Source organism: Cnephaeus nilssonii (genome assembly GCF_951640355.1).
Source record: "Cnephaeus nilssonii genome assembly, chromosome: 13".
Taxonomy (NCBI): domain Eukaryota; kingdom Metazoa; phylum Chordata; class Mammalia; order Chiroptera; family Vespertilionidae; genus Cnephaeus; species Cnephaeus nilssonii.
In genome coordinates, this window is record NC_137084.1 from 35425135 (window position 1) to 35442670 (window position 17536).

The window sequence follows — 17536 nt, forward strand, 5'->3', positions numbered from 1 at the left end:
CCATATGGCAATTATAAAAAAATGATAATTTTAAGGAACAAGAAATTTTAAAATGATGGTTTACTTTATCATGACAGAGAAATAATTTATATACATAAAACATGAATATTCAGAGCCATAGGTGAGACAGAAATGCTTGGCTAATTTCGGATGAACCAGAATCAACTAGGTTAGATTTTGATCTCCTTGAGGACAAAGATATATATAGTCTCTGATTTATATACCCAATTCATATGCCTGTCTTAGACCCACACTATCTAATAGAACTTTCTGTGATAATAGAAATGTTCTGTATCTGCAATGTCCAATAGGATAGTCAATAATGGCTAGTGTGACCAAGAAAATTTTAATTTAGTTAATATAATATAACTTAAATACCACATGTGGCTAGCTGTTATCATATTGTACAATACAAACTTAGATTATAGTTCATGGATTTGGAGGGAATATACAGAGATGTTAATATAATGTTAACCAGATCGTGGTCTATATTCAGGGATAGGAATTGTCATAATGGTAAGATTGTGCATTATCTCAGTCATCAAAGGTCACTCATTCATCCTTTCAAAGACCATCTATTGAGTGCCTACTATGTGCCAGGCTCTGCCCTGATCAGGGGGTGGGGCTACAAATAAAGACTAATTATTGCCCTGACTTAAAGGTGAAGGGAGAAGACATGCAGAAGTTTGTGATTATATTAAGGGCAAGCATGTGATATGTGGGAATATAGAAGAAGGGCAACTAATTCATCCTGGGGGGTATGGAGTGGAATGGGTAGGTCGTAGAACACTTCTCAGAGAAGTGGAGCTGATTCTTAAAGGACCACTAAGGAATCTCCCATGTGATGAAGATGGGGGGGCGGTGGGGGAGGCGGTTTCCCAGGCAGAGGGATGGGCACAGGCAATGGTATAGTACTATCGAGTTTGTACCTTTGGGGGAATTTCTAGATGTGAGATGTGTACTGTAGGGTGCATGTGGTGAGTGGTCAGCCACAGTCCCAGGAAGAGGGCAGGAGCAGTAGAATGAAGGAGTTTAGATTTTACCCTAAATGTAGTGGGCATTCATTCAAAGGCTTTTAAGTAGGGGAGCCACAAGATCAGATTTTTGTTCTAGACAGAACCCTTGGCAGCAGTGTGGATAATGATTTAGAGGGAGTGAGAGTGGAGACAGGAGTCCCTGGGGAAGACAAGCTTTCTTCTGTGAGAGACCCTGAAGTTGCATCTAAAGTAGTAAGTGCTGCTGGCCAGATGTAGACGTCTCTGCTCCCTTCTGAGAAATGGTGGGGATGTCTGGGAAGGGTGTGGGAAGGTCTGAATTTGGCTTCAGGAAGAGCAAAGAGCCTGTCATGGCAGCAGGGAAACCCTCCTTTGGAGAGAGAAATGTGTTTACTTGAGCTGCCTGTGTATGCAAGGGTGGGTAACCTGAGCTAGGTGAGCCTTGAGGCGAGCAAGCAGACTGGATTACTCTGCTACTTTCCTTCCTATCTTTCCTTTGTATGCATGAACTTTTACCTGGGTCACCTGCTGTATTAGTTTGCTCTGATTGCCATACACAAAATACCATAGACTGGGTGACTTAAACTACAGATATTTATTTATCATAGTTTTAGAGACTAGGAAGTCCATGATCAAGGTGCCAGCCAATTTGGTTCTTGGCGAGAGCTCTGTTCCTGGCTTGCAGATGGCCACCTTCTCACTCCATCCTCACATGGTCTTTTTTTACAGTGCCTGCCAGTAAAGATACCTCTTGTCTTCCTCTTCTTTTAAGGCCATCAGTGAGTGCTCCACCCTCATGACCTACTCTAACTGTAATCAACTTCCAAAGGCCCCATTTCCAAATACCACCATGTTGGGGTTAGGGCTTCAATGTACAAATTTGGGGATGATGCAAACATTCAGTCTATGATAACTGCATTGGGCAAATGACCAGGTTTGTGACTTGGTACACACATTTGGATTTCCCAAGGGTATATGCTGAGTTTGCCTCCACTTGGTATCTCAAGAGCATTTATACAACCTGGGCAGGAGCAGAGGGCTTGTTTCTAGAGGTTGCATAGTTAATACTCTGCTCCCTGCTGAGTGGGGGCAAGGACCCAGACCCACTCCTAGTCACCTACGCTGGGCCCAAAAGAGATGTATTCATCTCTCCTGTGGTTTGCCTTTCTTATCCCTCATCTCTCATTCAGAAACAAGAGTCTCTATTTCCTGAATTTGTACAGCTGACTGGCCAAGGAGATATGAACTCAGAAGAATTTGGGTGGTTGGAAGAGGTCAGCTTGGGTTGAGAATGTTAAGCAATTCTGAGCTGCTCACATCTACCTGTCATTCTGACAGTGGTGGCCCTCAGGGGAAAGCCAGGGTCAAGACAAGATTATAAGAAGCAAGATTGGGGGTTACTAGGCATATACACTTTTAACTCTCCAGCGATAAGATGGAGGTCTTGATAGGTAGTGGGTTCCCATTATGAAGGTGTGAAGGTAGATTTGGCAAAGATACTGTAGGGGCACAAAAGCAACAAATGAGGAGTTAGACTGGGAAAGCAACAGATAGAACAGACTGAGGATCAGAACATTATGTACATTCTGTGCCACATCATTTAAGTAAGCAGACCATAATAGGATAAGGCTCACTGGGGGAAGTTCAGGTGCCTTGGGAACACATTGGAAGGGATATGTCATCCATACTTCAGGAAGGCTGTCAAGACCACCCAGAGGAAGTGATATTTAAGCAGAAACCTAAAGGATGAGTAGGGTTAGCTAGGGAAAGGGTGGTGGGATTGAGGGACACAGACTACTCCACTGTGTAATTCCTACAAAGAATGATCTGCCTCAAAGTGTCAATAGTGTGAAGTTAAGACACCTTCATGTAGAATCAATTTGAAATTTCTGCCTCATGAGAGATGGCAGGCCTCTTGATACTAAAGCTATTTGAATGAGGTTGTTTTTTTTTGCTTCCTCATTTTAAATATGTTCAATATTCATCAAATTTAATACTTTTAACAGTACCTATGACATAGTAGTGTAGAAAAGAGAATAGGGCCATAGGCCCATTCTTTGCAATCTGAATTCTTCATAGTACTGTACGTCCTGGGAAGGCAATGGGCAAGTGTGGACAATCCAACGAAATGTAGCCTTGGCCAATAAACCACAGAATCACTGCTTCTCCCACCTCTTGGCGTCATCTTGGGGATGATGTTATTCAGTCACGTGTCTTTGCAAAGCTCCTCCTCAGAGTCTCCTGTGATTCCTCCAGCCCTCCAGGCTGGGAGAACTCTGGAAGGCACAGGCTGAGCCTGAGTTATTTATGGAGGGATGGAATGAAAAATGAGAAACAGACTTCTGGGAGGCATAAAGGACCTCTGGGCATTTTGGGAGAAAATGGAATATTGGCCTGGCTTCCATGGCCAAATTCCAAGAATATGCTTATAAGTTTGGACTTTTTCCCTTGGGTAATGCACTCATAAATGTTCAGTTAAATATTGAGAGAACTGAAGCTCAGTTATAATGAACTAAACCTGACTTTGTGATAATCTTTCATATTGCTCACTTTCAGATTTTATGGTCACATCTAACACCCTCTTCTCTGTGGTTATTTGAAAACGTACCTTGCTTTAACATGTTACAGAGATGGTATAAAGAAAACTAGCATGGAATTTGGAGACATTGTGAATCTCAACATCTGCATAGTTAGCTATGTGACCTGAGTCACTTATGTAACATGTCTAAGTGTGTTTTCTCTTTTGAAATTTAGGGGTAACCTCTATCTCATAGAAAGTGTCTGGTATGGTGCCTGATACATAATATCATTAGATACTCAATAAATATCCCCTTTTCTTAATTCATAGTCATCCCTTCTCTTTTCAATGCTCCTATATCTTAGGTCCTGTGAAAGTTTGTTACATTTTATGACTGTAAATCATATTTAAAATGAGGGGAAAAAACACCCTTAGCCATATGGCTTAGAGTATTAAAAAGTGTGTTGTATCTTATAATACAGGAATTCCAACTTGACTCCAGAAAGAATATACTGTTTGTCAGTTTTTAAGACCCATTTCCTTTAAAAGATTTGTATAAGAATGAAGGAATGGGAGACATATTTAAACCATCACATTTTTGACCAATCCAGAAAATTCATTCATGCAAACTTTTTACTTTGAATAATTTTGATTTGAAAAATCATGGTATAGGTTCATTTTTTTTCATGCATAATTCAGAGCTGACTCAGTAAAATGTTGTTGACTCTTTAATCTGGAAAAATCTTAATGATGACCTATAAGAAATACATGTGACAGGCATGGATTATTATCAGGGATGTTAGTTGTTCCATAAACTGGTCCAGTAAGGAAACTCAGACTCAGTTGAGTAGAGGTGAGTTGATCAAGATGTGGTGACAGGGTTAGTGACAAAGACACTGTACTGGTCTGCTTAAGGCTTCTTTTTCATATGGGAGTCACCTTAGGAGTCACCTGCCTCTCTCTTGACCAATTGGTAGCAGCAAGACATATAGGGAGACCGGCTTCTCTGGCCTTTACCTTCCCTCTATGCCCTCCTAGTGTGGCCTAGATTCCCCTGCCTAGTGTAGCTAGAGGAAAACATTGTGAGTTGAGCATATTTACCAACCTCCCACATGTTTCTCTTGAACTACTAGAAAAAGGTCTGGCAGAGACTGAAAGTCAAAGCAAAGGAATATCCTGGTGGGGCTTATACATGGCGGGAGCTGGGTCAAGCTGGGCAACCCAGCAGAAGGAGTGTGAGTGGGTGCATAGCTCAGAACTACAGGTGGTCTCTTGAAACATGCTCAGATGGGAGGTAGTTGAGGGTCTATACAGCAGCCACTGAGACTTGTCACTCAGCGGCACTGTGGTACCTTGACAAAGCATTGCTGATTGGAAATTAAAATGCATGGAATTGTGAGGGGAGTGTTTTTAAGAAGAAACAGTATCAACTTAGTAGCCCCATTGAGGCTATTACAGCTGAACACCAGATGCAAGGATTTTTCAAAGAAACCACAAGGCTTTCTTCCTTCCCAAAGCAGAAGGCTCAGTGTTTAGGTTGGTTATAGTAAAGCTGTTTTAGGATAAACTGCCAAATCCTGAGCAAGAGGTGTCAGAGAACTGTGTCAGGATTGATGCAGACCCAGCCTTGGGACCAGTGTGGCAAGCGGCCCTTTGATTCTATCCAGATCTGTTTGCCTGACTCACTGGTGGGGGTGGTCTCCTCAGGTCGTCCTACTATCCCCAATCAAATATCTTCTGTGCTGTGGGATGCAGGGGACTGCTGTGCCCAGTGAGTCACCACTTTTTCTTCTCACTCTGCAGGGCTGAGATCAGTGAGTCCTGGCCATATGGTAGACATGGGATGGGACCTCCCTGGACCCCTCCTCTCCTGGGCAGGAGGCTCAGCCAGATTTCTTCTTCCTGAGCTCAGATTTATTCCATTAAAAGGTATAAGTATGAAAATATACTTTATGTATAAAGTGCTGTAGAGGCAAATCTGCTGTTAATCAGTATACATTATAGATGTATAAAAATGACCCCATCCTAATCCCTGGAACCTATGAATATGTTACCTTAGATGGCAAAAAGGACTTTGCAGATATGATTAATTTAAGGTTCTTGAGTTGGGAGATTATTTTGGATTATCTGGGTGAGCCCAATATAATGACAAAGTCCTTTCAACAGAGACAAAGGAGGAGTCAGAGTCAGAAAAAGGAGATGTGGTGATGGAACCAGAGGTTAGAGTGATACACTTTGAAGATGGAGAAGAGACCCTGAGCCAAGGAATGTAAGGAAGCCCCTAGAAGCTGGAAGGCACAAGGAGATGATTCTTTTCTAAAGCCTCCAGAAGTAATGCAGCCCCCACCACCTCCTTTTTACTCTTTTGATCTCCATAGCTATAGCATTATTTTTATTTTTTAAAGCATAACTTGTGCAATTTGTTACTGCAGCAATAGGAAACTAATACTCTGGCCACTCAGTGTGTGTGTGTGTGTGTGTGTGAAACTAATGCTTCAATTAGTTTCCTTATCCAGTCTTCTTGCATGCATATTAAAGTGGTTCCCTGAGGTAGAGATGTAGAAAAGGAAATTCTGGGTCCTAGGATATGCACATTTACAGTTTTAATAGACTGCCAAAGGACCTCCCAAAGTGATCGTCCTCATTATGTTTTTTTCCAACAGTGTGAGAGTACTCTTTTCTCTACAGTATCACCCACACTTGATTTTGTCAGTGTTTTAAATTTTGCAGATTTGGTGATAAAAATAGAATCCTCTAGTTTTAGTTTGCATTTAGAAAAGTTAATCAATTTAGATAGTTGAGCAACTTTTCAAACTGGCTTTTTGAATTTTCTCATTTATGAATTCCCTATTCATATTCTTCCCCCAATTTATTGCATTATCTGCCTTTTTTATGATTTGTCGGAGTCCTGGTGGATATCTTTCTGTCTAAATACAAGCAGGTTTACTTTAATTGTTTTTTTTTAATGGTTTTAAAGTATTTAACCACATACATCAAGGGTCAGCAAATACTGAAGCCCAATCTGGTCTTCCATATGTTTCTGTAAATAAAGTTTTGTTTTTTTTACACATAGTCATTTCCATTCTTTTACATATTGTCTGTGGCTGATTTTGTGCTCCAACAGCAGAGCTGAGTAGCTGTGACATAGGCTGTATGGCCCACAAAGCCTAAAAATATTTTTTATCTGGCTCTTTATAGAAAACCTTTGTTCTCATATAGATAAACCATAATTTCACCATTTTTCTTTGAATGTATATAGTTTGTTTCCCATTTCCCATTATTTTTATAAATCATCTGTAGTTTATATCATTAGCACATACATCTTTCCCTACCGATGTGAGCATTTCCTTGGGCTGGATTCCTAGAAATGAAATAGCTGGCTTATCAGAAGGCTGTGTTTAGTGAAAATTGCTTATTGGGACTAGTAATATGTCTGAATTGGAGCATATTTTACAGAATGATGATAGTTATTTCCTAGGAATGATGATAGCTCCTATTAGTTAGTACCTGCCAGATACCAGGCATTGTACTAGATGTCTTACATACTGTTATATTATCTCATTTAATCCTTCCAATAACCCTGAAATTGGCATCAAAAATAGTCTTTTGTGAGGAAATTGAGGTTCAGTGAAGTTAAGGAGCTTGTCTAAGGCCACAGAACTGGCACATGGTAGAAATAGGATTTGAATCCATTTCTCTGACCTCAAAACTCCCATATTTACTACTACACAGTGATGTCTGTCAGTAAAAAACTAGATGATGCGCACTATTGGCATAACATCGCATTATAAGTAGCGATTTTGCATAATTGTTCTTCTTTCAATGAACAGGTAACAACATTTGTGATTAGTGTAGTAAGTTTTTATAGACAGATGGGTTAAATTAACGTAATTTTATAGACTCTTAAAACTGTTGGCTTTCTTAAGCAAGCTAAACATTTCCTTTGCAATCTTATTTCTGTTTCTATAAATAAGGGCACAGCTGTGATGTGGGAGAAAGAATACTGGATTTAGAAATTCAAATTTAGAAAAAAACATGGTTTCTGCCTCCTCCCAAGGTTGCTGTGTGACTCTGAGCAAATTTCCTGCCCTCTCTGTACCTCCGTTTGTTCACGGAGTTGCGAGAAATCAAGTCTGACATCTACGATGTTCCTTGTTCCCCGAGGCTATTTCCAGGAGGAGGGCTCAATCTAATAAACCCTCAGTATACTTCTGGGAGCTTCTTTTTTAAAGCTCTGCTGTGCAACCCTAATGTCACACCCTTGGCATAATAGTAACAGAGGTACCAGACATTGTCCATTGCCAAGAAGGTACCTAATGCCTGCACACATTAGGGAGGCCAGGGTGTGACCTTTCCTGGCATTTCTCTGTTGCTATACCTGGCCCATGCTCTTTTGCATCCTGAAAACCTTAATATGAACAGATGACATTCAGTCAACACTACTGTGCCAATTATCTTATTTAATTCTCACAACAGTGCTGGTGGACCAGTACTCCTTCTATTCCTCTGAGGGATGGAATAGATGAGGAAACAGAGGCCTAGACAGATTAAAAGAGGCATGTACTGAATAGGTTAAAAAAAAAAAAAGGATTTGAATCCATATTTCTCTAACACTTAAGCCTGAGCATTTAATCACCATGCTATACTTTTCCCCTCAGTTGGGAAGCCTTCAAGAAGAGGATCCCTTGCTGGGACCATGTATGTGCTTACTTCAGCTACAGGCTCGAGTTGGAGGGTTTCCCCCCTCAGGCATAGAGTACATTAGACTTGTGCCTGCTAAATGGTCATCTCTCAGCATTTGGAGCAACGGCTTGCCCCTCTTGACCGTCTGGCGCCACGAGTCAACATGTCTGCCTTAGACATATTGATTTTTACTGCCATCTCAGCGAAGCCTCCCCAAGCATTAGAAAGCGAGATCTGACAGCTGACCATTCTGCTTTTATCACTGCCTTTCTCCTGTCAATGAAGGAGCCTCTTTCACCCCAGATTGCTTTCTAGCACCCATGTCAAAACCAGATCAATCTGTCTGTGCCATTCTGTTGGGATTGCTGTCATCTTATTGGTTTTAGCCGCCTCCCAGACCATCTTGTTCGCAATATAAGCTTCAAATGGCCTGGAACTCGTCTTTTATGGCCTCTGCCAGATTAAACATTTAGAACATAATATACCCAGCTTCAAAAACAATTGCACAGCCTTCCAACCAAGCAACATATTGATTTTAATTTAGGCAATTGCACGCGTTTTTAGGCCTTAGGAGGGACTTGGGGGCTTCAGACTGCCGGTGGCTCCTGGCCCCTCTCCCTCCCCACTCCTACTTCTCCACTTGGGGTGGGAAGAACATAGGGTTGGAAACATAGGCCTCATTCATTGCGCCATATTTTTGCTTTTGGAATTGAGGACATTTGAGCTCCAGTTCCCAAGTGGCTATGAAGTAGAAAGGCAGCAGGATAACTGGGGTCAGACTCCCGGCTTCCCATGGAATGGCACACGACCTTGGGGAGTCATTTCACCCTCTGGACCTCGGGCTTCTCACCAGTAAAATGGGGCAATGAGGCCATTTAATATCTTAACAAAGCAGATGTTAAGATTAGTTATCAGGTGCTAGAAGATGCCTCAATACACATTTGGTGAAAAAGTGGACTAGACTGTAAACATATAATGCTTTTTCATTGAGTGACTAACTATGGCGGAACATTTTAATGCCCAAGAAGGGTTTTTGCTCACCCCAAGGAGGCATTGATTCAACACCACCACCACTGCATGGAGACATTTGGTAAAGATATGGCATCCTACATATAGGGCTGATGGTGCGTAGCTTGATTAATTTGCCAATTCCAGGGACTCAGTCATTGACACCAGACCCCAGCACAGTTTCACGTGTTCATTTAACATACATTTGCAGAGTTCTCACCTTGCCAGGTGCTGCTACATAACCATGAATGTTGCCTTCAAGGAACTCATTATTTAGGATGGAAGATGGACACACATAATGGTAATTTCAAGTCACTGCTCTGATGGCTGTTCCAAAGAAACATCTGCCAAGGCTGGGGGAAGCCACTCCAGGTCTTATTTTCCACTGCCACAGGGCTTCTAGGAACTGAAACTCAAATGCAGTGGCTTCAACACATTATCCGATTGTTGTGTGACTTGTAAAAGAAGCCTGGGGTTCAGGGGCTAGGGCCGAGGAGCTCCAGCTGTCACATCCACATGCCAGCAGGAAGAAGGGAATGGGTGAAGGGACAAAAGACTTTTACTTTCAGGCATGTCAGCCCTCTTTAAAGGGTTTTCCTGGAAGCCCCGGCCACTTACCTCTTTCTGAGATCACATGAATCTGTTAGCTGAGCACTTTGCCGCCCCCTACAGAAGAACAAGGGGTAATGGTTACGGCACAGACAACTATTAGTTATTGCAACATCCACCAATAGAACGCTAGCTTTTCCACCACCTCGAGATTTCTTACATCTGTTTAAAAGTAAAGATAGATGAGGGAGATGTCAGACCAAGCCAATGACAAAGTTTTGTGGGACCACAGCTTTCAGTGGCATGATCAGTGTTGATTTGCATTCCTGGTGTGATGAGTGGGGACTAACAGAGTGGAGGATGGGGATGAGATGGAGGGGCAAGCTGATGGGAAGCTGGCTCAGAAGGAAGAGGCTTCCTTGGGGGAGACAGGGAATGAAGCACATGGAAAGCTGTGTCTCCGGCAATCGAGGAGACACTTTTTCTGTCTGCAACGGAAATGGGGAAAACCAGAGAGAGCACTGGCAGGTGGTTGGTATTTGGGGCTATTTCTTTGGCTAAGATGTCTTGACCTGAATCTATAACAGAAGTCAAAGGAGTTTTGCTACTTCAGCAAACTGCCTGAGAGGCCCCAAGCCCCTGGAATGAGTTTTAGCTCTCAGAAATGAGCCTGGAAGTTATGCTATCAGCCTCTTATCTTCCTAAATTGACCTGTCATGATGCTATGAAGCAATTGTGTCTTTCAGATCAGAATAACTTTATACTTAAAAAAACTTCCCACTCTGGTTGCAGAGATATTAAATTAGAATAATGAATCGAGTTTGATAAGTGAAATTCTAACTTTGCCTGCTTTTAGAGAAGTAGCTGAATGTCAGCCAGAAATAAATGTTTCAGGACCTTGGAGAGTTTGATATATGACAAATACTAATAACCCATTTTGTGGAGAGGTGCTCAGAGGGAGGGGACGACATAGGCAATGGGGCCCTGTGTAGCATTCATCCTGGACCCGCCATTGACCACACAGCCATTGCGGAAGGCCACACATCCAACCTTCTGTCCTACATCCCACTGGGACACTCCAAACTCAGCATGTCCAAACTGACTGTCATCCTTCCCCCTAAACACTGGATGGCATTCTTGACTCCAGCCTGTATACCAAATTCTTATCAATCACAATATCCCACTGATTCAAATACCAGAATTTTTCTCAAGACCATCTTCTTCTTTCCACTCTTAGTACCAGTACAGTGGCCTAGTTCAAACTCTTCTTTCTCTTGTTCTGCTACCAACCAACCTTCTAATGGACACTTCTCCCCTCAAATCTCCCCCCTCAACTCTGTCTTTATATGCATGTGATGTTCCCACTCTCTGTGTAAAATTCTTCAGGGGCTCCCTTTCCCTACATGATAACATCCACTCTCCTAAGCATGGCTTATTCCAGTAATCAATCACACAGGTAGTAGAGTGTGGCAGTGTAAGTATATTCACCGGGAGCCTGCCACTTGCTGTGTGATTTTGGACAGTTACTTATACTGCTCGTGACTTGGTTTTCTCATCTGTAAAATGAGGATGATCTCATTAGATTGCTGTGAGAATTGAGTAAATAAAATAAAATTGTGTACACACACACACACACACACTTCCACACACAAAAGTGCCAGCCACATAGTAAGCACTTATGAGCATTTGCTCTTGTGACTCCTTTCCCATACACTATGCTCCACAACACCTTGTCCTTTCCTCCTGGCAGTGAGGTTTTCTCTCTCCGTCAGGCTGTCCCTTATTTTGGGGTCTGCTCACATTGACCCCTTTGCCTTGGAAGTTCTCCTGCACCTGGTGGACTCCCAGCCATCTGCTGTGAGTTCAGGAATTGCCTTCCAAACTCCCATAATACATCCTTGACTTCGGGCACATCCTTGGCTTCACATTTTACCTTTGTCTACTGGTTTTCAGCCTGAATCCCCCACTAGCTCATGGAAAGGATGGGCTGCATCATATTGTTATTTTTTATTTCCTGCCTCTAGCTCAGTGATTGGTATGTAGAAGTGCAGTAAAAGTTTGTGGACTGGAAGATATTATAGTACTAATAAAAACCCCACTGTCAGAGCAATCTTTCTAAACATAGATCTGATGACAACTTTTCTCTACTCAGAAATGTTTATTGTGAAACAGTGAGGACTATGTTCGGAATAAACCACAAAACTGGCAGCCCACTGCCTTGCAGGACCAGGGAGAGCCTGGCTGGGAGATGTCTAACGCGGGTGCCCTAAGGCAGTGTAGCCAAGAGGGAGAGCAGAAATCGTGAGCTGGAGAAGCAGAGTCTCAGCAGGGTGACCCTCATGCTTTGTGAGCCACTTTTCAAAAGAACAACTGCCTTTGCTTTTCCTGTGACAAGCCAGCTCTGCCTACTCAACCCCACCTGCTCATTGAGAACCCCTGGGTGGAGCATCAGACCCTTCTTCTCCCTATTTGGTGGCAACAATGATCTAAGGTGGTAGAGCTGTCAGCCATGTCCCCAGGAGGACATTCAAAACCTGGGAGAGCAAACTCTGCTGTAGGGCAGTGACACCAGGCCTGGGCAGCATCCAGACCTCATTGTATCCAGGCAATACCTTCAATAATTGAATTAGAATGCCTGGTAGTGGGACCCAGGTGTCCTTCATGTTTAAAATGATCCAGGTAATTCCAGTATGCAGCAAGGTGAGGGAGAACCACTGCTGCAGGAGGGGGAGTGGTGCCGGGCTGGGTCAAAAGAAAGAAGTAAACTCAACCTGTCTCTTTTCTTTGGGCCAGATGTGCTTCCTTCTTAAAAATCATTTATAGATTAAATTACTTTCCAAAATCTAGTCTATCATAGGCAAATTGTTTACTCTCTAGCTTTTGTTCATCTGTTTGGTTTGTATGTTTTTGGGGTAACTTGGGCTGGTCATTATTGTTGTGACCAAGAGCAGTGATTTTCAACCCGTGTGCTGCAAGAATTTTTAAAACATGCGGTACCTGACTATTTGGTCAGAAGCACTGACCTCTTTTTCCTTTGATTGTCAAATAAAAACATGACAATAGCTAACACAATAGCTGTCCAGTGTGAGTGAATCAAAATTGTAACTATTTTTTTGTCAGATTGGCAAAAACATATGTTGTTTGGTGTGCCGCAGAATTTTAGTCAGTAGTTTAAGTGTGCCAAGGGATGAAAAAGGTTGAAAATCTAAGCTTAAGTTCGAGCTCAGATGGCAGATTAGGCAGGTTCTTAGTTGCAAGTAATAAAAATCAGTTGTGTGTTTTTTTTGTTAATAGGAAAGAAAAGTTAAGTAGAAAAGGGATTTTTAAAGAAAGTTTTTATAACATGAAAACAAATAGATGTATATAACATACATTTGCAATTTTAACTGTTTTTAAATTTACAGTTCAGTGGCATTAATGACATTTATAATATTGTACATCACCAGTATTTCCAAAACTTTTTCATCAACTTATGCAGAAACTCTGTAGCCATTAAGCACCAACTTTCCATTCTTCCCTTCCCCCAGCCTTGGGTAATATGAATCCTACTTTTTGTCTCTGTGAATTTGCCTATTCTAGATACCTCATGTAAGAAGAGTTATGAAGTATCTATGTGTTGTTTTTTTTGTCTGACTTACTTCATTGAGTATAATATCTTAAATTTATCCATGTAGCATGTATAGGTACTTTATTCCTACTAATGGCTGAATACTATTTTATATCACATTTTGTTTATCCAAGAAAATGAAATTCTTAAAGGATATTGAGAGGTTCCTTAGAAGAAAGCCTAGAGCCTGTATAGCCAATGTGGGCTTCAGGTTCCATAGGGGCTTTAGCTGGGAATAGATCCCTGAGTGTTGAATCCAGCGGCCTCTCTACTGTGTGGTCTCAGATAAACTACTTTGAGTCAGTCTCTCATCTGTAAAATAGCGATAAAAAATCTTGTTCAATCATTTGAGATAATCCAGGTAAATCGTTCAGCATAAATTGTGACACAAATAAAAGAGTGTTCGTGAGTGTTACCCATTATTATGACTTATGCAATCATTGTTTATGCTTCTTCCTGATACAAAATCAGACAAGTAGAACTTTTTCTAAAACATCGTCTCCTAAGGAAAGAAATAAAACTAAGGTGCTTTTTTATATGTGATTTCAATTGATTTTTTCCCCCGGGGGGTGCGGTCCTTGGAACTCTGAGGAAAGGAAGGAACCCTGTGCAGTACAGCCTGTTGTCCTCTTTAGATGGGGCAACCTTAGGGCTATCCTTTCTGAGTACAAGCCTACCCCATGGAAGCACGAAGGGCAAGCTGGGCGGAAGAGATGTCTGTTGAAAGGAAATAAAATATAGCTCCTTTTGACATAAAGAACTGTTGATTCTGACTGGAGTTCCCTGCAATGGGAACTAGTTATAGACCGGAGGATGCTATGGTCCTTTGGAAGTAGAGGGACCTGGATTCAAATCCCAACTCTGTTGCTTACAGGCAAGTTACCCATTTTATAGGGCTGAAAGAGGTCACTGTGGGAGCTACAAAGGGTGGTAGCACCCAGTAGATCTACTGCACAAGGGTGCTGTGGGCAGAAGTGTCCTCATGGAGCCCCAGAAGAAGCCCAAATATCAGGCTGAGGGGTCTTGTTGCTCATTAGTCTTTCACTCCCTCTGGCCTCTCTGCATAGTCAGCTCAGACATCTTGGCTGTGAGGAGCCTTCTGTGTGTTCTTTTCTCAGCAAGGAAGGAGTATGAGAATTTCCCATCCATTACTGGTTGAGGTCCAACTTGAGCAACCTTGTAATGTAGCTGGGCTCTCTGATTCCCAAATGTTTTAGTTAGTTGAAAAATTATTATGATCTCTGAATGCATAATCTGGCCACTCAGTGTGTGTGTGTGTGTGTGTGTGTGTGTGTGTGTGTGTGTGTGTGTATATGAATATATATATATATATATATATATATATATATATATATATATATGAGGCCCGGTGCATGAATTCATGCATGGGTGTGGTCCGGCCAGCCTGGCCAGGAGGAGGGGACATGGGCGGTTGGCCGGCCTGCCTGCTGGTTGAACTCCTGGTCAAGGGGACAATTTGCATATTAGACTTTTATTATATAGGATATACACTGAGTGGCCAGATTATTATGCGTTCAGAGATCATAATAATCTGGCCACTCAGTGTGTGTGTGTGTGTGTGTGTGTGTGTGTGTGTGTGTGTATATATATATATAAAACAAAATAATCTTCACTCACCATTCAGATGCCCTGAGAAATCAAACCTGTGGGCTGCGTTTTGACTTGGCTCTTGCCACTGCCCAGTAAGGCCATGTGAGAGCTGGCAGTGCAATTGTAAGATGTATCAGGGGCCCTCCTAACAGTGGTATTTAGGACTGCATTGTAATCATGGAAATAATAATGACAATCTCTTACATAATGCTGATCATTTAACTCCATCACTTAATTTATGCTTTTCAAAAACTGTTTATGTCTAGCCTGTGATGGAAGACTAGCTTCCATTTTATTTATTTATTTATTTATTTATTTATTTATTTATTTAATTTATATTTATTTCAGAGAGGAAGGGAGATGGAGAGAGAGATAGAAACATCAATGATGAAAGGGAATCGTTGATTTGCTGCCTCCAGCACGCCCCACACTGGGGATCAAGCCTGCAACCTGGGCATGTGCCCTTGACTGGAATCAAACCTGGGACCCTTCAGTCCACAGGCCGACGCTCTCTCCACTGAGCCAAACCAGCTAGGGCTAACTTCCATTTTACAGATGTGGAAACTGCAACTCAGATATCGATTGCTAATAGATGGCCCATCTGGGGTCAGTATACACACTTCTGGCTTCTGATCCGGTGGTCAATTTATTTCCCCCACTATGAGGTAGCAATGTGGAGACTCTAGATTTTATTGGCTTGGTGGTTTGTGATATGGTTACAGGGCGGTCACTTGATCTCCCTCTGCCTGGAAAGGGAGCAAATCTTTCTCTCTCTCCAAATTTCCAAAGAGGAAGCAACTCTCAGCCAGAGCAGGAGCCTGAGCCAATTTTGCAGGCAGTGGGGTGTAAAGGTGGCTCATTGCCTGTGCCTGGGGCAACAGTAAATTGATATTTGCTGCTCTCCAAGCCTCTGGCAGAGATGGGGAGGAAGGGCTGGGAAAGTGACATTTCTGTAAATAACTCCACCTGGTTCTGAGGGCAGGAGGATTGGCATGTCCCTGTAGCCTCATCAAGTACCATCAACCCTTGCAAAGGGAGCCCCAGGAGAGAGCATCTCTTCACACTCTTATGATTATTTATAGACACCTAATCCTGTCCATACTCTGGGGGGCGTGTGGTTTGCTCAAAGCAGACTCCTTCCAGATGTGTTTATATCCTTCCAGGCCCAGTGGAATGCATCCTTCAGCCCCTCCATTATGTGGTGCAAAGGGCATGCCCAACATTGGGGCATAATGAAGAAGTGGAAGGGGAGAAATGGGCAGTATGCCCGAATTTCTCAGTTCATGTGGGTTTTGTTTGTTTGTTTGTTTTTTGCTGCAAAAAGCTTTATTGTTTCATTTGGTCCAACGCATGGGAAAGGGCTTCAGGGTGGTTAAAAGAATGGCTAGTAGTTTCGGGAAGAGGCTCAGGTAAAAGCCAGACACCAGGGAAATGCAGAGGAGCCCCTCAAAGGCCTCTGGGCTTCAAAGGCTCCTAGTTGTGCTTGAGGGTGAACCTTTTGAAGAGATATTCACCCAGCCCAGCCTGGGGGCTGGCCAGCCTGCAGAGGTTAGTCAGCTGGTCGCCCATCTTCTTCATGAGTTTCACCTCCTCATCCAGGAAGTGTTTCTCCAGGAAGTCACAGAGATGAGGGTCTGCGAGGGCAGAACCCAGGGCATGCAGCTCCAAAAGGGCTGGTTCAGGTTCCTCTCCAAGGCCAGGGCGGCTTCCATGGCATCCTGAGCTTTGCCCCACCCACTCATCTTGGGAAGGCTTCAGCACATCCTGGAAGAGAATGTGGCCACCGCGCTTGTTTTGCAACTTTAAGAGATGCTCAGCACCCTCAAGCTTCTTCTTCTCCAACTCAGGGAAGAAGGGCCCTCACCCTCGAGAGCCACATCGTCACGGTGGAAATAGAAGCCCAGAGAGAGGTAGGTGTGGGAGGCCCACAGGTGCAGGTTGGCCGGGTAGTTGACTGCAGCCTCTACCTTGGTGAATAATTCTGACAAATTTGGGAGCTCATGGTTGTTCGGCAGTAAGGAGTTAAGGTAGAACAAAAAACCCGTGTGTTGGCTGGTCCCAGAGGTGGTTCTGAAGGTGGTGACTGGATAAGTCGCAGGAGAGTGGCCGCAGGCTGGAAGAAGGGGGGTCCCTGGGTCTGTTCCGTCCAAACACTGTTGAAGCAAGAGACAGATCCAGGACCCCCGAGGGCACTGCCTGAATAGCCTCTTTGCTGCTAACAAAGGCAATTCGGTGTAGTGATTAAATAAAGGTGTTTTGCAAGCAGATAGACTTGGTTTTAAATCCCAGCTCTGCCATTTACCTACTGTGTGGTTTTCATTAAGTTACTTAAAGCTTCGTCTCCATTTCCTCATCTGTAAAATGGAATAATAATATCTCCTTCCAGGGTCATTGTGAAGTTTGAATGCAGTGCCTGACACAGCAGGTGATAGATAGGTATATGGTGCCTATTATTATTATTTTTTTACATTTTAAATATGGAATACTTCATGAATTTTCATGTCTTCTTTGCCCAGGGGCCACGCTAATCTTCTTTGTATCATTCCAAAGTCAGGATATGTGCTA

General features: G+C 42.7%; 1 pseudogene across 1 annotated transcript; it reads right to left on the reverse strand.

The window, feature by feature from the left end:
* Window positions 1–16444: 16444 nt before the first annotated feature.
* On the reverse strand, window positions 16445–16973 carry LOC307109404 (ferritin light chain-like; annotated as a pseudogene). The gene has a single exon. The product of its transcript is annotated as a ferritin light chain-like (transcript).
* Window positions 16974–17536: the final 563 nt, after the last annotated feature.